This window comes from Vidua chalybeata, chromosome 9 (genome assembly GCF_026979565.1).
Source record: "Vidua chalybeata isolate OUT-0048 chromosome 9, bVidCha1 merged haplotype, whole genome shotgun sequence".
NCBI classification, from domain to species: Eukaryota; Metazoa; Chordata; class Aves; order Passeriformes; family Viduidae; genus Vidua; species Vidua chalybeata.
In genome coordinates, this window is record NC_071538.1 from 12,298,087 (window position 1) to 12,321,188 (window position 23,102).

The window sequence follows — 23,102 nt, forward strand, 5'->3', positions numbered from 1 at the left end:
AGAAGATGTGAGTGGGGAGCAGAGGCCACGCAGGAAGGACTGTGACTAACATTTCTCAGTAGGATCTTGGTCTCCATGGCTCATCAGAGAGGGCCACCACACAGCTCTGTGGTGTAAGGATTCCTCCCATTTTCCCTTGTGTCCGTTTACCAGTGGTGCTTTCTCCTGCCCATTTACCCATTGGTGACACCCACTGGGATGTAGGAGATGGTTCTGCTTTGAGGTCTGGGGACTGCCTGGAGAAGGCTTGTGCCCCACAGCCAGCTCTGGAATGGCTCTGCCAGCCCCAGTAGGAACCTTGTGTCCCAGGACATGGGCAGGAAGGAGGAGAGTGCTGGACCCCATGGCATATCAAACTGTGAACCCAGGCCTTCAGCAGGGACATTTCTCATCCTGATTTGCAGACAAGGTGAGCACCCTCCAGCATGAGCCCCCTGAACCAGGGCACAGGGAGTGGGTCACACCAAACCTCTCCTCCTCTGTTGAGACAGCTTTGGGAGGATCACAAAAGGTTCCTGCTGGGGATGTGACCACTGTCCCTGCCCACAGCCAAGGGAATGACACATGCTGCTGTTCCGTGGCTCCCAGCCCTGCTGCAGCAGCCCCGGGCAAGAAGTGGGTGCACAGTGCAGGGTCCCAGCAGCAGGGCAGCGCTTATCTCCCGCTCTGTGCACTGCTGAGCCAGCACTGGGGGCCATGCACGCCCAGGAGATGCAGTGCTCCTTGCCCTGGGTACAGATCTGGGACTTCACATGCTCAGGAGACAATAAAAGTGCATCACAGCTGACAAGCAAACAAGCAGCCTTGGAGTGAAAGATATGACAGCAGCGTAAGCCAGCACGTGCGATCTGGCAGATCTCTGTTGATTCAGAGGGTGGCAAACTCTGTCTCCCACTTCTCTCCAGGGATCTGGTGAGGGACCTCAAGTGTGCAGCTTACCTGCAGCAGCAAACCCACTCTCCCCAGCTGTCAGAGGGCTCAGAGCCTCTTGGCCACACAGGAATGCTGAATTTTGCTTGGCCAAAGTGAAGAAATGAGTTGGTTTAAGTTACCTGTGCTGGTGGGAGTGGTGGTGGCAGCAGAGGAAGTGCTGGGCATCACGGAGGGGGGTGAGCCTGTGGGCACAGGGGACAAAGCCATCCCCACATTGTGTCATCCACGGCAGGATCAGGTGTTGGCAGAGGTGTTGGCTGCACTCATGGGGGCAACTGGCACAGAGAGCTGAGGAATACAGATCTTCATCCTTTCCCCACTGAGACCTCACTCCTGTACCTTCCAAAAAAACACTCCTCCTCCCTCCAGGACTCACGTCCTGGTGCCTGCCTGCCTTTTTGCAGTCTTTTTGTTGTCTTGGTGAAGGCTGAGAGCAGGGCTATCAAACAGGGGGCAGAAGGCAGCCCCTGAAGCTCACATGGTGTTGCTGGGGCCACCTTGTCTCCTTGGCCAGAGACAGCCCCATTGTCACCGAGCCCTGCATCCATGGCTTCTCCCAGCCCTGCTGTGGTGCCCAGCAGAAGTGTGGGGCGGGCTGCAGAGTTGCAGCAGCCCTGTAAACGCCACCATTTCAGCAGTGCCTGGGAGCTGCAGCCGGGCAGCCAGACCCTGCAGCACAGTTAATACACTCTCCTCTCCTTGCAGCAGAAGTGACAGGACGTTTAGTGTCCCCTTGTGGGGTGTTCACCCTCACTCCTGTCACAGAGGCTGAGAACGAGCCCTCCAGGGACTGGAAATTGTAAGTGGCGTTTCAAAGGGTGCAGCTCAGAAAAAATAAAAAGGTGCTGAAGAGCAAGTGTTTCTGGGGCAAAGGATGTTCGGTGGAGTGACAGGCAATTATTTTCACAAATGTTAACGAATAAATGGACTTCCTCTTCATTACCAAGCTACTTCACAGTCATCAGCAAATAGTTCCAATGACAATTAGTGAATTTCTAAGTGGATTGAGAAATTGGTTTATACACAGATACCGATGCAATGAGGTGAGGTGATAGCCCAGCCTCCCTCCTTACCTTTCCTCCTGGGGGATTTTCCTGTGTGCTGAATGGGTGAGGCATTCAGCTAACCATTATTTTCTTCTCAGCTCTTTCTCAGGGGAGCGACTCTTGAATGAAATCCAACAGTTTAATTTTGGTGTGATATGAATGGGCTTTGAATGTATTTAATGTTTAAAGGCAGCTATTCAGCTCGGAGCCTGCTCCAGAGGAGCAGCGGGAAGCAGAGCAGACCCCCGGGAAGCGCTGTGGTGCTACCACGGCTCTTTTCTTCCCTCTGCAGGCCACACTCTGATTTTCACTCCTGGACTGTCCCATAAACCTGGCGGCATTCCATCACTTCAAGACTCCTTGCACTACTTTTGTTTGTTTGTTTGTTTAACCGGGGTGAGTTAGGGACACCTGTGCTGAGACAGGGATAAAATGCCATGCAGAGGAGCCAGGGAAGGTGCTGGATTCAGTGGGAACCTCAGCACCTTGTCAGGCTGCTCTGAGCCCTGCCACATCAGGGGGAAGCTCACAGCTCTGGGTGCTGGAAACTGCTCCTCTCCATTCCTGGAGATGGGCAGAGCTCCTGTGCAGGCTGTGTGGACTCAGTTCCAGCCATGCAATGCAGGTGGGCTCGCATGGGATGTACTTCCCCTGTTTGGGCTCCCTTGGCAGGGAGCTGGGAGCGTGGATCTCTCCCAGCAAGTGGCACTGACCATCTCCTACCCCCTCCTCACTCTCTCCCTGATCTCTACAGAGATCACCTGTAGCACTGTGGGCCCACAACCCTGGCCTCTGCCTGTGGGCCAAGGACAGCCTTGACAAACAGCACAGTTTCAAGTTACCACACAGCTTTTGCTGCACCTAAGTTAAGTGAGTTTAGTGAGAGGAGACACCTTGGGCTAAGCGTGGTATTAGCAACCAGCCAGTCCAGGATGAGGTGGACTACTAGGAGTGGAGTCTCATCCCGGCTGTCTTTATCCAGATGACTCATTTGCTGCCCCAAACAAGAGTTTTCACCTCCCTGTTCAGCTGAACAACCTCCTCTGATTGCCCCTTCCATCCCCACACATCCCACTGGGAAACTTCTGGGAAATTAAGGTGAGAAGACACAGAAGGAGTTTCAGGTCACACTTCCAGCCATAGCTGCCTAGAAGAATCATTCTAGGACCAAGCAGACTTAGGCTGGAAAAATATGTCACATTTACTGAGTGACTTTTTTGACTAACAGCCAAACTTTGAAAAATATTAGCAAGGGTAAAACATTAAGTGACAGAACAAGGACATTTTAGATGAAGGATGTTGTTCTCCCTTTAATTTACTCCCCTCTACAGCTTTGCAAAGATCTCAGCAGAGTAAGTGTCCTTATTGATGGATACACTATCCTTGTTAAGATGGGACAATATACTTATTTACAGCTTTCATCATTGTCATGAAGGCACAAAGAAAACTGATATAACTAATGAAGATTTAGCTGTTACATAATGTCTTTGCCAACTCCATGCAGAAGTCTGAGTAAAAATCCTGGAAATAAATCTTTCTATGAGAGCATTTCTAATGAATTTAAGACATGCAGAGATGTAGTTTGTATTAGGACTCTGGGTATTGCTTTTCTGGAAAGATGTCTCAGGTTTGGAGTACAAATGAAATGATGGTCTGAGAAACACCAAAGAAATGAAAGTCACATCAGCCCTACGGTCCAAGCAGTGAATTCGCACGTTCAGGGTGATGCTCCATGACAAAGGTGGTGTGAGCTGTGACCATTGGCACCACCAGCAAGATGCAGACACAGTAATAGTGGATCAACAGGCAGAAGAGATGGAGGAGGTGCAGTAAAAGCTTCTTCACCTCACTTGATCCTCTCTAGGTCCCCCTGAAGATGAGAACAGCCATGGGGGAGCAACTCACGGTGGCTGGGACAGTAATGCTGCACAGCAAAGCAGGCAAGGTAGTGCCTCACAGCTCCTGCAGCAGCATGTTTGGTACTGCAGGAACAAGCAGATTCCTTTGATGTTCTCCTGAAATCCATTGTCTGAGAATCACAAGGAACTTAGTCCAAGTTTTGCCACTTACCAAGTGGCAGAACTGGAGGTGGTGCATGAGCTCCTGGTAAGCTCCTATGGAGCAGGGAATAGGATGTTTCTCTCTGTTTCCCACTAGGACCTCACACAATCCTTTCACAGATCACACAATGGGGAAGAAAACCATCCTTGCTGAATGATTCTGTGCTATCCCAAAAAGCACTCCTGAAACACAACTAAAAAGCAATCTGAGGCATTTAAATTTTCATTTCTGGTCCCTTTCAAAAGAAAATGCCCCATGGCAAAACCACAGATGAGAATATCTGTTTTGAAACTGTGAATTCAGACAGGTACCAGCAGCTTGGTCCATCTCTGTTTGGTGACTATTTAAAAAATCCTTCTCCTCCATGTCAGGAGAAAATGGCAAAGTAGAATCAGATCCCTCTTTCTAAAGTTAGGAGGCAGGATAAAGGAATTCTCCCTTATGACAGGTTAGTCAGTCTTTGGGGGTTGGTGGTTGGTCTCACAGGGAGGTGAAGTCTGGGACAAACCCACTTTTCTAGAAATACTGAAGTCCAACAGAAGCAATGAAGGAATGGTTTCTTCACAGCTGGGGCCTCATCCCAGAGCTCTGCAGAGCTTTTATTAAAGTTACAAGGTTTCCCCCATGATGTTCTGTGCTCCTGCTTTCCCTCCTTCATACAGAGCTCCCTCACTCGGTGTCTGTGCCCCACATCTGCATCAGGGCCCCAGGGAGAGCCCCTCTGCCAGCACCATCCAGCTACTGATGCTCCCTTGGAGGCAGCCTTGAGCATCAGGGGCAACAGCTCCTCTTGCTCCAGTGAGGAGTCCATCAACACATCCAATTTCTTTTCACATCCAGGCTCAGCGAAAGACAACTATATTTCAGTTACATTTCCCTGCAGTCACTGTGTTACGGACTCACAGAACTGGAAAGGAAATCCATGGCTTTGAGCCAAACCCTATAGATGCAAGATCCCCTTTTAAGCTTCAGCAAGAGCTGAACTTTTCTACAAAGTCTGTCGATCCATTTCTGGCTGAATCACATTTCAAAGAAAACTGGCCAGATAAGATACTTTTTTTTTTTTTTTTTTTTTTTTTTTTTTTTTTTTTTGTAAAAAGGAGCATTTTTGAATTGATGCTGAATTTCCTTTGACTAGTTGATAAAATAGAAGTCAAAAAGCTCTGAGGGTCAAGGACATATAGGAAGTGAGTACAGTCTTCAGAGTTACTATCCCTAAGGAAAAGAACCAGAAAGGAAGGCTGAGACAAAATAGTTGCTGAGACAACGAAGGAGGAGGAAGGAAAAAGTAGTAAAATTAAACTTAATGGCTTGCTGCAGTTTGTGGGGACTGAGGAAACAAATTCTGGGACTGAAGCTGTCAGGCAGTGAGATAGGGTTACACACCCTCCACACAAAGCCTGCAGTGCTGGCTTGATTAGGCAAAAGGACTTGGGATCACTACAGACAGCCGCCTTGCTCCCTGTCAGCTTGCACAAGTAATCAGCATCCCAAAATGACAGCTCCCTCCAGGGCTGAGATTTCTTAAAACAAAACTAAAATAAAAATAAAAGGCCTCTTTGGTCCTGCTTCAAACCTAGCTGCACTACCAAAAGGAAAAATAATTGTTAAGAGACAGAAAGACTCTGACATTCTCCAGCAACATCCCCAATGCTAATCTTCACCACGATAATAATAATAATAACAATAACAACAACTTGTATTATTCCTATACCACAGTTGAACTCATATCCTGAGGAATGCATCAGACTTGATAAACTACTGCCATCAAGTTGCACAGTGTGATGAGACTTAGCGTGGGAGGATGCTGATGTTCCGTGATGCCCTAGAGAAGCTGAGGACAAAATGTGATAAAGATTCCCCCCTGCAGACCTCAATTTCCAAGGAGGATTTTGAGTATGTGGAAGGGGAATCATACAGTTTGGGACATTGGCCAGGACACAGGAAATAATGCCCTTGTTCTTGGCCAAAGCATCAGTGAAGCTTCCTTACTGCCAACTCCAAGCCTTAAAAATTCTTGAGATGGGGGCCAAAATTGAATGATATTGGCTTAGATATGATGAGGAATTTTTTTTTTCAGCAGTAGAGGTTTTTGTTCTTTCTGATTTCTGTTCCCAGAGGGTGCATTTTTATACTTTTCTCCATCATAATGAGCTCTAGCAGCAAGTCTCATATATGCATGAAATTTGGGAAGTTTACTGCACTCCCATGACTGCAGAATCTAGGACTTCAGGGAAAACAATGAATTTCACCAGTTTCACAGGAAAATTGCCAATGCTGGTGCTCAGCTGAGACTCATCTCCACTCTTACACTCCTCCACTCTCCTGGCAAAGCCTCTGCTCTGAAATGTGCAGCATTCCAAGCTGCAGCTCCAAGGGTGGCTTCCCAAGAGGACCCCAAGAAACAAGGTCTTCAGTGAGCAATTAAACCAATGAAAACAGCTTTTTTTTTGGATGTCCATCCTAGTGTAGGAGGCTCTGATGTCAGAGGAAGGTGTGGGGTCTCACAGATCCACTTTGATAGAATGCACTGCTGCTAAGGAGGCTTAAGCTCACACTTTAATTTTTCCTTTGTGGTGGGATGGATATAATCTTTTTCTTTTGATCCATAATTTATTTTCATAAACCTTGTAAAGACTTCATATATTTAAAACTATCAGTTCTCTACCAGAGGTAGTCGGTGTTAACCAAGGCACCCACTGGGTTGTGATGCTCACAAGGACCAACAGACCCCTGCAACCTCCTCCCTGTGATCACCTCAGGAAATCCCTCTTCCAAATACGGGGAAACTAATTCCTCAGATCACCCCTGGCAGTATCTGTGGCTTTTCTCCTCTCACCTACAAGATTCCTACTCACAGGGAAGGCAGGAATGGTGTCACAGGGCCTGGTGCTGCCTGGGCCATGTGCTCAGCCAGTATCTTGTGAAAGACCTAAGACCTGACTCATATTTTTACTGGGAAATACACAGCAGAACAGTTCTGAAGTTGCACAATTCAATTAGAACCAAACAAACCAAAACACCTCCCAAACCCCACTAGTCAAAGACAAGCTCTCAGTAACCTCTTTCACTTTTTGCTAACCTGCTTTTCTGCGCCTAAGTGAGCAGAAAGCAGCAGAAACATATTTTAACAGATTGTTTCCCACCTCTTCCCACCTTCCCAAGGCAGGTTTAATATCTGTCCAGAGAGAAAACTTCATCTCCAATAAATCATCAGTTACTGCCGCACTCCAATCCTGCTTGTCCTTCAGTGTTCTGCTAGAAGGGGATTGATTCCCCCCGCACACCCTGCAGCTAAAGGGACCTGAAGGGGTCCCTGAAGGGGTCCCTTTAGCTCAGCTCTTTGCCATCTCCTGAGTCCTGCTTTTCCCCGGCTGACCTTGGAAGCCGCTCCTGGTCCCCAGGGATGCCCGGCCAGCCCGGGACGCTGCCCGCAGGGATGCGCTGGCTCCAGGCTCCGAGGGAGCAGTTACCAGCAGATGGCAGCTGGAGATCGCGGAGGGAAATCTGGGAGTTCTCTGCTCTTGCAAGCGCAGCCCACAAATCCTGGGTGACCTTGGCACAGACACGGTCTCACCACCGAGCAGGGATGGGTCCTCCCCGCTTTTCACCCCGAGCTGGGGGGGGATGCACAAGGAGCCCCAGCAAGGACAGAGAGGAGAGGGTGGGAAAAGACATGGTGCTTATGCTTCCAGACATTGGAAACAGAATTAAAAAAAAAATCTACAAATTCACAGGCCACATCTCTCCTCCCTTCACCCCAAGCTCGACCTCTCAAGCCACAGAATCATTTAGATGTCATTTTGTAACCCAATCCCACCACAAACTCACTCATGCTGGTCCCAGCCAGCCCTCAAATGCATTCTAGGCAGAGTAACTCAGAGGACAGGAGCAATCCCTGTTCTCCCTCTGCACCAAAGCCTCACCCAAACCCATCACTGCAGCAGCTCCCCAGAAACAAGCATTACCCTGTTATCAGTTCTTGCTTCTTTCCTTTTCAGGTCCCACTACCCATAAATGTCGCTCCACCACAGTCAGTCCTGCAACAGGACTCACTCACTGGGCCACGGCACAACCCCAGCTCCACACCTTCTGAAATGTTCTTCCCTGCTCCATTCTCCTTCCCCCCCTCCCAGCTGATAGCCCAGGTGAGCTCTGTCGCAGAAGGCAACTGCTAGGAGGAATCATCCCCACCTTCTCACCCAGAGGAGCTGGCTTTGAGGAGCTGCAAACGTGAGAGAATCCACCCGGTCCCTCATGCACCGATTGAATAATTTCTTCTTCCTGCAGAGGCCAAGATGGGCTCTGCTAACACAGCTGGGTTACCCCTCCAGCCCAGACAATAGGAATGCTTTGTATTAAAAATATATTAAAAAGCTAAAGATAACCCCCCAGCTTAAAAAAGTTCCTTGTTGTCTAAGGGCCAGATCCATAGCTGATCCCGAGGTGTAAGAAGCACTGTGCATCCTCTGGATCCCTAGTCAAATGTGTAGGCTGTGCCCCACCAGGGTGATTTCTGGGCAACCTATGCTGACTGACCCACTGAGCAGCTTTCACCCCCTGACGGATTCTTGCTGTCCCAGCTCCTTGCACAGGCTCCTTGCACAGGCAGCACAGAGATAATTCACACACAGAAGCTTTTCTTGGCAAGGACAGAAAATTAAAATAGCATTTTTTTCCCTTTCCCCCACCCCCCAGGCCCCAAAGCTTCAGTTCTGCAGAAGCCAATGGAGCCAAAAAAGGGGCTAGACAACACATCAAGCACAACCCATTTAATCCAGCTCCAGTTCCTCATTTACCAATGTCAGCCTCCTGTCCAAGCTTTCTTTGGCTTTCATCTCTTCTTTTATCTGCATTCTGTCTCTGGTTTGCCCCTTCTGGTTGCTACTGCTTTGATCTCTTGAACTTCTGCAATCCAGACCCAAATCCATGAGAGCTTATGCTGAAGAGTTTCCAGTTTTTTCCTGTTGTTACACTCTTTAAATTCTTCCTTTGTTTCTCCCCTGGAAATTCTGGCAAATTCTTTCTGTGCAGCAAATGAGGAGTTTAAATGTCCAGCCTGGGCAAATGACCTTTTGACAATTCCCCAGACCCTTGGAAATTTGCATCCCTGGGGTTTTTTGTTTCGTCCATCCCAGACCAGTAGTAGATCCCCTGTGCAGGCTGAGGCTGTACCTGGCTGGGAGAGGTCTGCAAAAGCTCCAGAATTAATTGTAGAGTTTTGTCTATATTGTGTTATCTGGTTGTCATGTGGCACAGAGAGTACCTACTGTTCCATAATTAAATTTATAAGAAAAAACATGGGAGACACGATGGGAGCTCTATGTGCTAACTCATTTGATTCCAGCTATTTCTTATCCAAAGGTGGATGGTGATTCTTTATTTCATCATGGATACAGTGAGAAGAGGAAAAAAGGCAGCAGCAGAAGGAAAGACAGGTTTTTCAGCAAGTTTTGCTATTCCCAGGTAGGGATATAGGCATCACGCCACATGGGAGGGCTCATCTTTCCATCCTGGAGAATGCAGGAGCACTGCAGCAGAGCAGAGCACGCAGGGACTGTGTGGATTCCCTGTGAGTGGCACTCAGCCTGCTTGCTCAGAAAGCAGCCCCTCATGCTGTTCTCCAGTGGTGTTAGAATAGCTGTGTGCAAGGGAAGCAGCCTCATTTTTACTCAGAAGTGTGGGAGAAGAAAAACATGAGAACACATTGTTGTGCTTTGAACTTCCTAATTCTTCACCCTAAGAGACAGTGTCAGGGCAGACTGTCCAGTCTGTCCCTCGTGGCCTGATATGGACTAAGTTGAAAAGGAGCTGGGGTCACTGCACTGAAGTGTCTGCCCCAGACCTACCTGGGACAGCCACCCCCTCACCCCCAGAACCGCTGCAGGGTGGGGGCTCCTCTGCCCCAGAGCCCTGAACACCGGGGCAGCAGCTGGGCCAGCAGGACCTGCCTCCCCCACACAACCAGCCATCCCCAGCTCAGGGCCCTCCTGCCTCTCCTCAGGCTGATTCCTTTTGAAAGCAAAGCACATAACATAAGGCCTGTGTTTATTTTCCCCTTAAATTAGGGTGGCTTGATTTTAATTGAGAGATCTGCCAGAATAAGGCACGTTTGTGCAGCTGTCATCAGAAATGCATGCTTGCTTTTTTCTCCTTTTCTCTTTCTTTCTTTTCTTTTCTTTTCTTTTCTTTTCTTTTCTTTTCTTTTCTTTTCTTTTCTTTTCTTTTCTTTTCTTTTCTTTTCTTTCTTTTCTTTCTTTCTTTCTTTCTTCTTTCTTTCTTTCTTTCTCTTTTCTTTCTTTCTTTCTTTCTTCTTTTCTTTCTTTCTTTCTTTCTTTCTTTCTTTCTTTCTTTCTTTCTTTCTTTCTTTCTTTCTTCTTTCTTTCTTTCTTCCTTCCTTCCTTCTTCCTTCCTTCCTTCCTTCCTTCCTTCCTTCCTTCCTCCTTCCTTCCTTCCTTCCTTCCTTCCTTCCTTCCTTCCTTCCTTCCTTCCTTCCTTCCTTCCTTCCTTCCTTCCTTCCTTCCTTCCTTCCTTCCTTCCTTCCTTCCTTCCTTCCTTCCTTCCTTCCTTCCTTCCTTCCTTCCTTCCTTCCTTCCTTCCTTCCTTCCTTCCTTCCTTCCTTCCTTCCTTCCTTCCTTCCTTCCTTCCTTCCTTCCTTCCTTCCTTCCTTCCTTCCTTCCTTCCTTCCTTCCTTCCTTCCTTCCTTCCTTCCTTCCTTCCTTCCTTCTTCCTTCCTTCCTTCCTTCCTTCCTTCCTTCCTTCCTTCCTTCCTTCCTTCCTTCCTTCCTTCCTTTTTCTTCTTTCTTCCTTCCACAACTTCTTTCTTCCTTCCTTTTCCCCTTCCTCTCTTCTTTCCCATATCAATTTGCTTGATGCAACTCTTTCCAGGCTAAGCTGCCCCGCTTCCAGAGAACAAGACAAAAGGGGAAGAATTCCCAGGGGAATCTCAGGGAGCCCCAGCTGAAGTAGCATATTTGTTCTTGTGACACACTGGTGGCACTGGGCACCTCCAGAGAGAGGGCTGCAGGGGACAGACTGACACCACCTCCGTCTCACAGGAGCTTTCCATTGCTGTGACACAGACTTCCCTATAATATGTGGAGTTGGTGAAGTTTTGAAGGAAGGCTCCAGGTTTGTATCATTCCCAGACCCAGAGTTAAACAGCTGATGGACAGTGGTCCTGGGTGTGGGATGCTGGGAATGGCTCCAAAAAGAGCAGTTGCCCAACAAGGAGAGGGGTCTTGCTGGCATCCTGTGTGGCATCACCACCTCAGCATCCTCTAACCTCCCTAGCCCCTTGCTTTATATCAAAGAAATCTACTTTACATTGTGGAAAGCAACCACGGAGATCCAGCCCTGGCTGATTCTTTTTCTCATATGGAACAGCTGGAAAAGACAGTAGCCTGAGAAACTGGCTGACCTTTTTTGATGCATTCAGCTGTCTAGCCTTGTATTTGTCCTTTAAATAATTTGTTAAAAACTAAACAACCCCAAAACAACCAATCAGCAGTAAAATAAGAGCCCAAACAAAACAAGAGAGACTTCCTTTTCCAGCCTTGCCCTTCTGCAGTTGCTGGTCTGAAGCAGTTTAATCTAAAGCAGGCTTTGGCAATTGCTGGAGAAAGCAATGTCCATGATGGGTATTTAGAGACCAGGGCTCGCCTGCCATACACTGTCCAGGGGTTTATTACCTGCTGAAAAAGCTTAATGTGCTTCAGGTGCTATGTGATGTCCAGATGTCGTGGCAGAAGCCACTTGTAGAGTGCTGGTGATAGAAATGCTGCTGGGTGAATGCAGAAACATTAGTGCCAAATGTGATATTTAGTCCCAGTTCATCTATTTGTAGAGAAACACAGGCTGAGCTGCTCAGGGCCAGAGGCTCATCCATCCCAGTACCCTGTGCATGGCAGTCAGCAGTAGTAGGTTCTTAATGCACAATATCAGGGCATGCAGATCGTGGCCCAGGGCCAGTGATTTGTGGTGCTGGGATTTCCGGAGCCAGACATAGTGCCTTTGTATTTAATAGCCCCTGGTGAATTTTGCTTCCAGGAATTTACCTAGCTAATTCTAAATCCCTTTGTACCCACAGTTTCCTGTGGCAAGCAGTTTCACAGCTTAACAACACGTATTGTTTAGTGTTGCCCATTTTTTCATACCCTGAGGCTGGGTGAGTGTTCTCTGCTGGATGCCACTCAAGACCTGCCCCGGATCCAGCTGACACAGGAGAAATGGATGGATGGGTGGATGGAATCTGAAATGGCATTGCTTTGTGATCAGATGTGCAATTATCAGTAAGCCACAAGCAGGGTGTGTTTTAGGAGCCAAGACACAGCTCCTCATCTGCCTGGCTGCTAACAGGTCTCACGGTGCTGTCTGCATTATATATGAAGGCAGCTTTTGAGAATGGACAGGAGAAGATGGGCACAATCTGGGTAGGGAATGAAGGGCAGCACAGAACCAGACGTGTTTGTCAGAGCGGTAGAAGATGGTCAGATTGAAGGCAGCATCCCCTGTCAGGAATGTAGAAATTGTGTTCTAACAGCTTTATGCCCAGTTCAAGGAAGAAAAAGAGAGCTGCAGGCTGTGATCTGTATGCAAACACTTGGAAGCAAGACCTTAAAGTGGGAAATCCTACAGGCAGAAAGGACACAGCACCTGTTGTTGCAACACATGAAGGGACTGATTTCTCTACAGTGGTCAGTGAGACCAACCTGGCAGACACAGTTGTCCCTTTCATCTGAGCAGTGACAGCTTTCAGGCTAAAGCTCACCAAGTGGCTGGGCCCTGGCAAGGAAGAATAGCTGTCTTTAAATGAGGTCACTCAGAAGTTCAACTTATCAAAGCCACCTACATAATTTCTACCCTTATCAGGAATGGTAGTTGGTGGGAATTTTTCAGCAAGCTATGGCTCAGGCATGGGGGATTTAGAAATTGTTCTCAAATCCACAGATGGTAAAAGCATCACGGTTCTTTATTTCCCTATGAACACAAGTGATGAAGCAGAAGTGGGAATGTTTTCTACTTAGAGTCCAATTTCCAGAATTGCTCAGCTCCCATTTAGGCAACAAAGTCATTGGCCAGATGTGGGAAAGAGACAGTCAAAGGGATGGTGCTGAGCAATCCTATGTAGCTCCTTCCTTGAATGAGAATTTCAAAGCCTCCTCAGCTGACTGTGAGCCTTATCCAAGGGCTATTTATGGATCCAGAGACTGCTTAAAAGCTTCATGGTTGACCTCAGGCACACGCTGGATGGTCAGCACATTTTTCTGGGAAAGCAGAGTGCAATTCAAGATTTCTTGTAACTTTTTTTGTTCACCTGACACATGTGCTCCAAAGACAGTGAAAGATGAGAAAATAATATGGGCTTGATAAATGACCGAAAGAAAGTTTCCGATCTGCAGCGGTTCCCATCATTCTTCTTATTCTTGGCATCAGCAGAGTTATGGCAATCTCCACCTTCCCCCCTTCCCAAGCTCTACTCTGGTAACATTTTTTTTTTCCTGTCAAATTCACAGGAGTGGCACCTGGGAGCATTTTGACCAAGGGGAAATTGACTGAGCAAAGTTGCCTCTTTTCAAATACATTTTCTTGTGGGACTGGAATGAATGAGAATCATAGTCATAACATGGCTAAACAGTCTTTGTTTAACTTAATGCAATATAATAACCTAAGTGTTGCAACACAGCTCCTTGCTGTGACATCCTTTTTCCATTTGCTTAATTTTCACCCCAAACACACGCTGTTAATAAGCTGCTGAGAAAATACAGCTCTTGTGACAAAATCCAGAAACTGAGCCCCTGTATGGTGTGTTAGATACACAACTCTTATTTGGACTGGCAAGTGGCACTGAGATTGGTATTGCAAAATAGATCCATTTTTCTTGCTGCCAAACGTGATGGACAGATGAAAAAGGAGGGTTGGAGAAGTGGATTGAAATAAGCAGAGAACAAGTAAAATAAAATCCCTGACAGAATGGTAACATGTGAGTTAGAATAGACATGTGATTGCCAGAAGGGAAATGCAGGATGTGGGGTGCTTTGTCAACAGCCAAAGTTAAAATAAATGTCACACTGGCACTGAAAACTACAAGATTAAACTCCTCCTGGTGATTTATAATTTACAAGGGAAAAAGGCAGACAGACACCCAGTGACTGAGCTCAAAAGAAAAACTCCTATTGACTTTAGTGAGTTTTGGAGAGGATCCAGTGCAGTAAAGGTTCCGATCTGATCTCTGGAGTCAGAGTATGTTTGACCAGTGATTTTAATCAGCAGAATCAGGCTCTTAATCACAGTTTGGTTTACATTTACGGCCTTTTTACTTGCTTTGTAGCAAATCTGGAAGTCATACTTGTTCTTTAAGAGCTAAGTGAAAGTAAATAAAGACTGCCATAAAATTTGGACATCTTTAAATTAAAAGACAATTACATTAAGGAATATGAATAACCCTTTCCCCTTCATTTTACCAAACCAGCCCGATGCTTTAGAAAAGCCTGAAATAAACTGGTTTTGTACAAACAACAAGATCTTGGAAGCTTCACAAATTGTCCTGCAGATTGCTGGGGAAAGGAGATTTTCTCCAAGAGAAAATGCAAAAGACTGTCTTCCTTAGTGAAAGCTGAAAAATGCTGTATATATCGTTTATAAAAAGTAATTAATACAAAAATGACATGGTGCCATGTGGAAAATAGGAAATAAGATACAAAGACACTGGTTCCCAGGTCTTTATCCTTCCCACAGCTACAGCACTCTTTAACATTTTCATCAGGGATTTCCAGACTTCAGTCATAGAGTGCATTTGCCAGGCACGGAATACTGAGATCCAAGATGTAATATCAAGGACAGAATGCAAAACAAGACAAAAAATTCCAACTTTGACCACTCAAACCTTTTCTGAGATTCTCAATGTGTTTTAGGCAACAAGACCAGTGTTTGTAGAAGGAGTGTTCAGACCTACATTTCCTTTGTAGAAAAGGAAATGTCTTAGAGAGGTATCCACTTCTGTGGGAGTGGATGGTTTATAAGCATAGAGAAAAGAGATAAATGCTGCTGAGGCTCTGCCCACACTGGAAGTGGCTGTGCAGGGGCTCTATTAGCCCTGGACAATTTGGGACTGGCATTCAAGCCAAAGAAAAGGCTGCGTGTTTGACACACTTCCTTCAGGAACACTGAGCTAGTGAGAGGACTAGGGGAGCCAAATGGACTGCAAGTGATCTACCAGAGATGGTGAATTCAAACATATTTTACTTGATTAATGATGATTTTATTCAGTTATTTATTGGATGAGTAAGTTTTCCTTTCAGTCAGAGCCTCTGAAAGCTGGAGACACACAAGTTACTTTTAAGTAACAGGCAGATTTCAAACCTCAGAAGCCTATGACTTCCCAAAAGAGGAAACATTTCAGATGATAACTAAAAAAAAATGTTTTTCTGTAGTCTGACTGTAGTTTTTTTGCAGAATCTCTTACTTCTATCTACTAAAACCAAATGAAATGGGTGATTAACAGTTTCCAGTGTTCCAGAAGTTACATCAGGCTCTGTCAAAGAGTTCCTGGGCTGTTCAAAGAGCTGTCTGAAGGGATTACAGATCCCTCTTGTTGATGAGATCCTCTGCACAGAGACCTGGCTCAACAAGGCTGAGTCAGAGTCATGGATTTGTGAGCAAAGTCCTTTTGAAGAGTCAGGAGAAAATCCTTCCCCATGCCACCCCCTTTCATGGTTCTGCTTCTTGCATAGAACTGGAGACAATTCTGAGCAGAAATTTCTGGCAGCCAAGAGCCAACAGATGGCACAGGCATTGCTCTGGGGCAGAGACTGTGGCTGTGATCATCCAGGAGAGGAATGACTAACTCCGTGGGATAGCTGGAAATCACATAACGGAGATGGGAAGATGTCTTAACACAAACACTAGAAAAAGAAAGAAAACCTAAAGACAAGAAAGAAGGCAAAATGTACTGCCTGCATTTGGAAAGAAAAAAAAAAGTATTACAGCAGTTTCTCTAATGCATAAACATTGGGAAAAATCTGAAAAGATCTCTACTTTGAAGAATGGAGACATCTTCATTGTTTGAAGGGGGGTTTTGCTGCTGGGGATGAGAAGTCAACACAGCTGCAAGGCCTTAGATTTGAAGGACAAAAATTACTCAGAGAGTATGGGCAAGGTTGCCCACATAAGCTACAAGTGGAGACAAACATGAATCACATGGACAAATAAAAGCTCCAAGGAGCAGTACCCAGAAACTCAGTGCTGTCTGTCTCTGTGAGACTGGGATTAGATCACACATTAATTGTGATTTTTGTTTGACATTAAAAATTCCTTTGGAGCAGGCTTTGTGTAACAGCAGCATTGCTGGAAAGAAAAGGTCCTGAAAAATGTCTTCATAGTTTTCCATGTATGTGTATAAATATTAAACTGCCTTCCTTTCAGACATGCCACTGAACTCTGCTCTTGTTTGCATGTTGAACCTGGAAACTTCTCAAAAGTTTTGCCTACGGATAATTCATGAGTTAAAGCCCAAATTGAAATGCCATGTTACAACTTGTAGAAATGTTAGACAAATATAATGACCATATTTTCCAGTTACCTAATACCCACTCAAAATATAAACCCCAAAAGAACAGAATTGTTTTCATTGCTGTTAACCAGACAATATCACTCCATCTAAATATAGTATGTGATGAAACCAATTTAAATATTGTCCAAGTATTTAACACTGTAAATATTAGACTTAACACTCCATAAAAACAGGCTTTGATGATGTAGGCTGACAAAGGGAGACTAGTTAATTGCAGATTACATCATGGCTAGGACAGCATCACTGCTAGGACAGCCATGATAAATGTGAGGTGCAAAGTAAATCTAATAAAATAAAAATAGTCTCTGTTCAGTGTTCACCTTTATCAGTTTTGCTAACCTTTCTTAGCAAAGACTGGGGGGGATATGTAGTCCTAGGTAAAGGAGTATCTGGAGTTCAGTATGTTGGTGAAGTTTGCATTTAGGGCCTGATCCAGAAAAACATCCAAATCTGTGTTTGACTTCTAGGATAGGGTTTTGTTCTTTTCACTACAACAGGGCTCATATGTCCTTCTGACATTTTCCTGCAATGGGAAGATTTCCTGAGTCAGGGTCTGAATCTACCTCATGTTGTTGTAAAATATGGCACAGCTCCATTAGAGCTGGAGAAACAAAATGTTAAAGTTTTTAGTTACTGATAACTTCAAAGGATTTCTAAAACTTCTGAGTTCAGATAACTATCTTGAAAATGGGGACAATTTCCTGGCAGTACAGGCCTGATTTTCTTATTGTAGCAACCTGCACCCTCGTGTGTCTATCAGTTTGAGTTAACCTTCCTTGACATCTGCCCAGATATTAACATAAAGATGGATTCTGCCCTGTGTTTTACAAAGGACAGTTTTGTGGTACCAGGATGCCCTCAAAGCCCAGAGGTGGGATGTGTCTACATGGGTTTAGCTTCAGGCTCATATTAGTAGGAATTTCAGCCTCCAGGTGAAGCCTGGCCCCTCACTGGAGCTCCTGAATGGGATGGAAGCATCCATTCCATCATCCTCTGCCCTCCATCAAGGGCTCCCAAATGTGCCATACAGAGGCCTTCACTCTCACCTGCCCAAGACAGCAAAAGTGCAGTTCAACGCACTACAAAAAGTGCATTGATTTTCCTGAAAGGACAATGAATATTTCTGTGTAAGTTCCCATCTTTTATTGTGCTGAGCTGATAAAGTATCTTAGGGGGGACTTAATTTGTTGTTGAAATCACTGAAGGTACTTCTGGTGGCTGATGTGACCGGCAAGTGGCTGCCACTGTATTCTGGCATAAAGGCTATGTAATTCCAAAAATGCTGTTTGCCTCTCTTATTTCATGGATCTCTTTTTCTCTCCTTCCGCTCTATATAAGCTGAGTTCCTGCACTTTCTACAACATCTTTCAGTGCCCAAAACACCTAAAATCACTGATGCTGGAAAGAGCCTCCTGCTAACAAAGAATCTGGTCCCAAAGTGGCTTGTGAGGCCTGTTAACACATCAGAGTAAAATCAAAATAATGATGTTATATAGAATAAGTGAGTCCAGCTGTCGATGTTGACACTCTTGAGCCATGAAAGGAGAAATGTGATATAACCTTGGGTAACTGTGGTTTGTGCAGGCCCAGCTCCACTGCCTGACTTTGTGTTTGCCTGCTCACAGGGATGGTTACCTGCAGAGATGCAGTGGTTTAGGCCTGGAGCTGGTGGTCAGCATTATCTCAACAGCAAAGCCAGGAACTGAAATCTGCACTGGTTATAAAAACTGTCTTGTGTATGTGTGTGTCTTTGCTTCTCCTCCCTGTTAGGTGATTGCTTTCCTCAGTCACAAGGGACACAGGATCACCCTCAGCCATGGTCCACTACGATGTGTGTGCTGAGGAGAGGTGTCTAGCACAGATTGCAGAAGCAGGGCACAACTTCCACAGGCCAGGAGCACCCTGATCACAAGAGCAGGCAGGAATGGGATGCAGGCCCCTCTCCAGCTTCCCTTGTTTCTACTGTATTTGTCTTTCGTAATTAACCCTGCACCACGTTACTGACCCAAAGACATGGCAACAGCAGTGTTGAGAACTGCAGGGATTAAGACATTTGCGTTATAATACCTCAGCCATGAGATCATAAATGCCCTTATGCTGTATTTTGTTATCCTGGGTTGATAATGGAGGCTGATAAAACTCCCACTTTCTCTCTGCATTCAAGTGAGTTAATGTGTCTGGGCTCGTGAGATCCCAGCAGGCGGAGAAAGCAACAGCGCAGAGTCCCCAGTCTCGGATGTAATCAAGTAATGAGGCTGTTTGAGGACATTACTTGTTAACATATTAGCAGGTACCAGGGGTAAGTGAGTGTTTATTCAGTCCTGGTGTAAAAGCATGTCTAAAATGATTTATGCTGGAAGCTGTTTCACAGCAAACAGGCTGCTTTCATGAAAGCGGGTCAATCACCATCTCCCGTCTGCCCCCATAAATCATATTCAGGTGCTAATGTAACCAAAAGGTTTATATAATCTGCACCATCAGCGTGGAGGTCTGGGTGGATACAGTAATAGCCTGCCTGCATTAATGCCTTCTGCCTCTAAAGGCTGATATTTGAGGGGAGTCAAATGATTGATTTAAAGAAGAAAGAAAAGAAATAAACTTCCATGACAAGTAACAAAGTGTATGTACAGTTTTCCAGCCACATTTTCCACACACAGGAGTAACTTGCCACTGTTGAGATCTGCTTCTGGGACTGGTTTTGCATCAGAATAACTTCCATACATATTCTCTAACAGAAAGTGGACTGTGATTTTAAGGTAACAATGACAGATACCAGAAGCACAACACTGTAAACTGGGATTTGCTTCCTATGTTCCCCAAATTTCCCTGGTTAAAGCTTAGTTTCACATTATTGAGCTCTTTTTCACACTGGTGGAGGACTCCTTTGAGAGATGACATAGGTCTGGAGGGACCTTCTGGACCTACATCCAAAATATAATTTCATTAAGTTCCATCTTGAAAGTTGCCACAGATAATATTTTCTGCTGTTTACTTCTTCATCCTCCCTCCTCTTCCCGAGGAATCCTACAAGACCACATTTCCCTTCTTCCCAGTTTTCAGTTCAAACGTATTCATTGCCAGTTTATATTGGTAGCCAGATTTTATCCTATTCTTCTTGTTCTCTTTCCTATGCCAACAGTGTCCTTTGGTTTAAATAGCTTTTCTCTCCCACATGTATTTACCACTGGCTAGGTTTCTACCTTGGGTCTTCATGAGGTCTTAGACCACAGAACACATAACCCCCATAAAATCTTCCGCTTTCTGCAGACAAAAATCTTATTTTAGTTCACATTAGTCAATAGTATCTTCTCTCAGCCTTCAGTGGTTCACACCAAACAAGAGAAACCATTTGTCTCATAAACCAGTTTGGATCAATTTTACAATGGCTCGTATCCTTGAACAGCACACGGCTCCTACTTACAAAGCTGCAGCTCCCTCTTTTGCTAACAGCACTGTTTGTGCTGAAAAGAAGGTTTCAAAATATTGTACCATAATACTTTGATTTGGGAACAATGCTTTATGAATACAACAGGTGAACATATTTTTTCTGAGAAGTAGCATCATATTACTTGTTTGCTGAAAGTGTCTGGAGACTTACTGATGGACCATGAAGTCCAGACTGTAGGTAATGACTGCTTGGACTTCAGTTGTTAATTGCTCTTCATTATTTGCTTCTTATGAGTCATATTATGCCATTATAAAATCATAAAGCATTAGGAATTGAATAAGGACACAGGAGGAATACTGAGCAAAATAAATAACCAGCCATGGGCAAAGATCAGTAAATATTTGGTATGAGCAGATTGAAGTTAACATATAATGTTAAAACTTAGTGTTTGGTGACTAAATGTAAGTAAGAAAAGAATTTGTGGAAGCATTCATTAATAAAGAAGTTTTTTTGTGAATGACAAAGCTAATGAAGTTGCCCTCTGTGGTATTGTTTGGGTTTTTTTAAAGTTTCTTTCCCCATCACAATAATTCACGTTTTGTTTTTGGCAATACTCTGTGCTAGGTTAAGGACAGCCAAGTTCTTTGTATGAGCTGCACCTCTTACAAAAGCAAACAAAAAGGATTAAGTCAATCCAGACTGTAAAACAGCTCACAGCGACTCAAGAAGGTTGAGTTTGTTTGATGTGCATCATAGACAAACAAAGCTGCATCTGCAAGGTGTGTGGTAGTTCCAGTTAAAGAGCACTGCATGCTTGTGACAATTCCTGTATTATGTCCTTTTTAGTTAATTTGTGGCAGACCAAAGGAACCCTTTACAGCAAGCAGAGGTGCTGCTCAGCTGCTAAGAAAGCTGAGCTTTGTGAAGAGCAGGGGCAGGGTGAGTCCAGAAAAGTCCAGGTTTATATGTTAGGTACATAAATGAGATGTTCTTTCTTTCTTGGGAAAACTGATTGCAGGATGTTCCGAGGAACAGGGACTTCCAAATGTTCTAGTAATTGACTAGAAAATGTTTAGACAGTGACTTCTTGCTTCTACAAGAAAGTAGTTGCATCAGTCCTCCTTGGTTTTTTTCATTTGTTTTGGGCACTCTAGAGAAGATGGTGGGAATCACAGTCAGTACTTGTATCACCTTGTATTTTTCATGCTTTATTTCATTCCTGCGAAAGTAATTGTCGAAATGTGACAAGGGTCATTGAAAATAATCCTAAATATTCTTCTCAAGTCTCTTTGAGCTGTGTATTAATTAGGGTGTGAACTTGGCTGGGTGTTGGTTTTGGTGTTTGGCCACCACTGATGCCAAGTGTTCTCCAGAGATTTGCTGCGTGATGTTGGACAAGTCTTCCTGCCCTGCCAGCCTGCTCTGCTGTACTTGAAGTTCCTTGGCACTGATGTTTCTGTCTGGCTGTAGGCATGGCTTCCATCCAGCATGAGAATGGGGGGCCTCAAATACACAATTCTAGTACAAAACCCCCAAATTTACAGTAAGACTGTTTATTGCACATAATGGATTGGCTTAACTGTGTCATTCTCATTCTGAGAATCTCATTTAGGCATCAAAGCCATCACCACAGGATGTAAATAGTCTTTCAAAAATTAAGTAAAGATGACACACATGAGCTGATTTTTAATTCTTTTACTCCAAGTCATGCACGTATTGTGGCTTTTTTCTGTGACAATTTATTTCAATTTTATTCCAATAATCATTTATTGACTTAAGCCATTTGTCACTTAGACAATCACTGTGATCTTTAATTCTGACTTAAAAATAAATATAATATGAGACATAATTAATATATCTATTGCCAGTGATTAGACAGGTCTACCCTGATTGTCCAGCCAGCAACACACATACAAAGAAGAATGGTAAAAATTGCTTTTTGCCATTACCAATAAAATATACAATTAGCCATCAGGCCAATGGGAATCACTTGTCATTTATCTGTCCTAGAAAGGAAAATAATACAGAATGGGATAGAAAATGGAACTCCCTGGACTGGTATCCTCAGTTGATTCATCTATTCAAGATAGCTGAGGTGAATGGAAGAGATATTGTGCAATAACCTTAAACAAGATAACTGTAGTTTAAAAGACCAAAGTTAAGGAAACAAATTTCACCCTTTCACTAAAGGTCAAACTACCTGACTCCTAAAACAGACCCAGTGAATAACCCTGCTGCCCAAGCCCCTGTCACAGCCTTTCCTCAAGGTTGTAAGATGAATGTAGGGTAATGTTTAACATAGCTGGGAAGAGAAAACAGGAGGAAGTGGGATGTGGTTCTGGCAAAGGCATGCACATTATCTCTCTGGTACAGCTCAACTGGATTGCAGGGACCGAGGGGACACATACTCCATGCTCTGGAAGAAGTCCCATGTCAAGGACAGGAACAACAGGAGCCAATGCTCCTCCTTTTCCTTACCACAGTTTTGTTACTGCCCACGTGTGAAATAAATATCCCTGAGTGGCCAGCCCAGCAGCAGTCACAACTTTTTTCAATGTATAATAGCACTCATCCATTAACCATAAATAATCTATATTTATCCAAGGGGTTCTTAACAAAGCCATGTGTACATTGCACAGAGCATTAGGCTATCAAGGTATAAACTATTTAAAGCAGCCAGTGTTTGAATTGTCATTTCTCAAGTTTAACATTATGTTGTTTCAATATCTAAAGCCTCCTTCCCAATGCAGCAAAAATGCAAAACACATTGAGAGAAAATGTAAAACATACTAACTTGATTATTATGAGTGCTCTGGATTGTGTCACAATTCACTATTAATTTAGACTGCATTCCAGTGGCTTCTCCCTTCCCTCTGCATTTTGGACCAATCTGTCAGGGAACTACACCACCAATTAAATAAAAAATTTATATTTGCATCTATGTATTTTAAAGTGCTGCTTGGAGGAAATGTTTGGGATCTGCAATTTAGGGAGCATTATTTTCCATTTGTAGCTAGAAGTGATGGACTGATTTTGAGGGTCACTTGCAAAATAAATTTCTTCTGGGCATCAGCGACATCCACATGGTCAATCCTGTGAATAC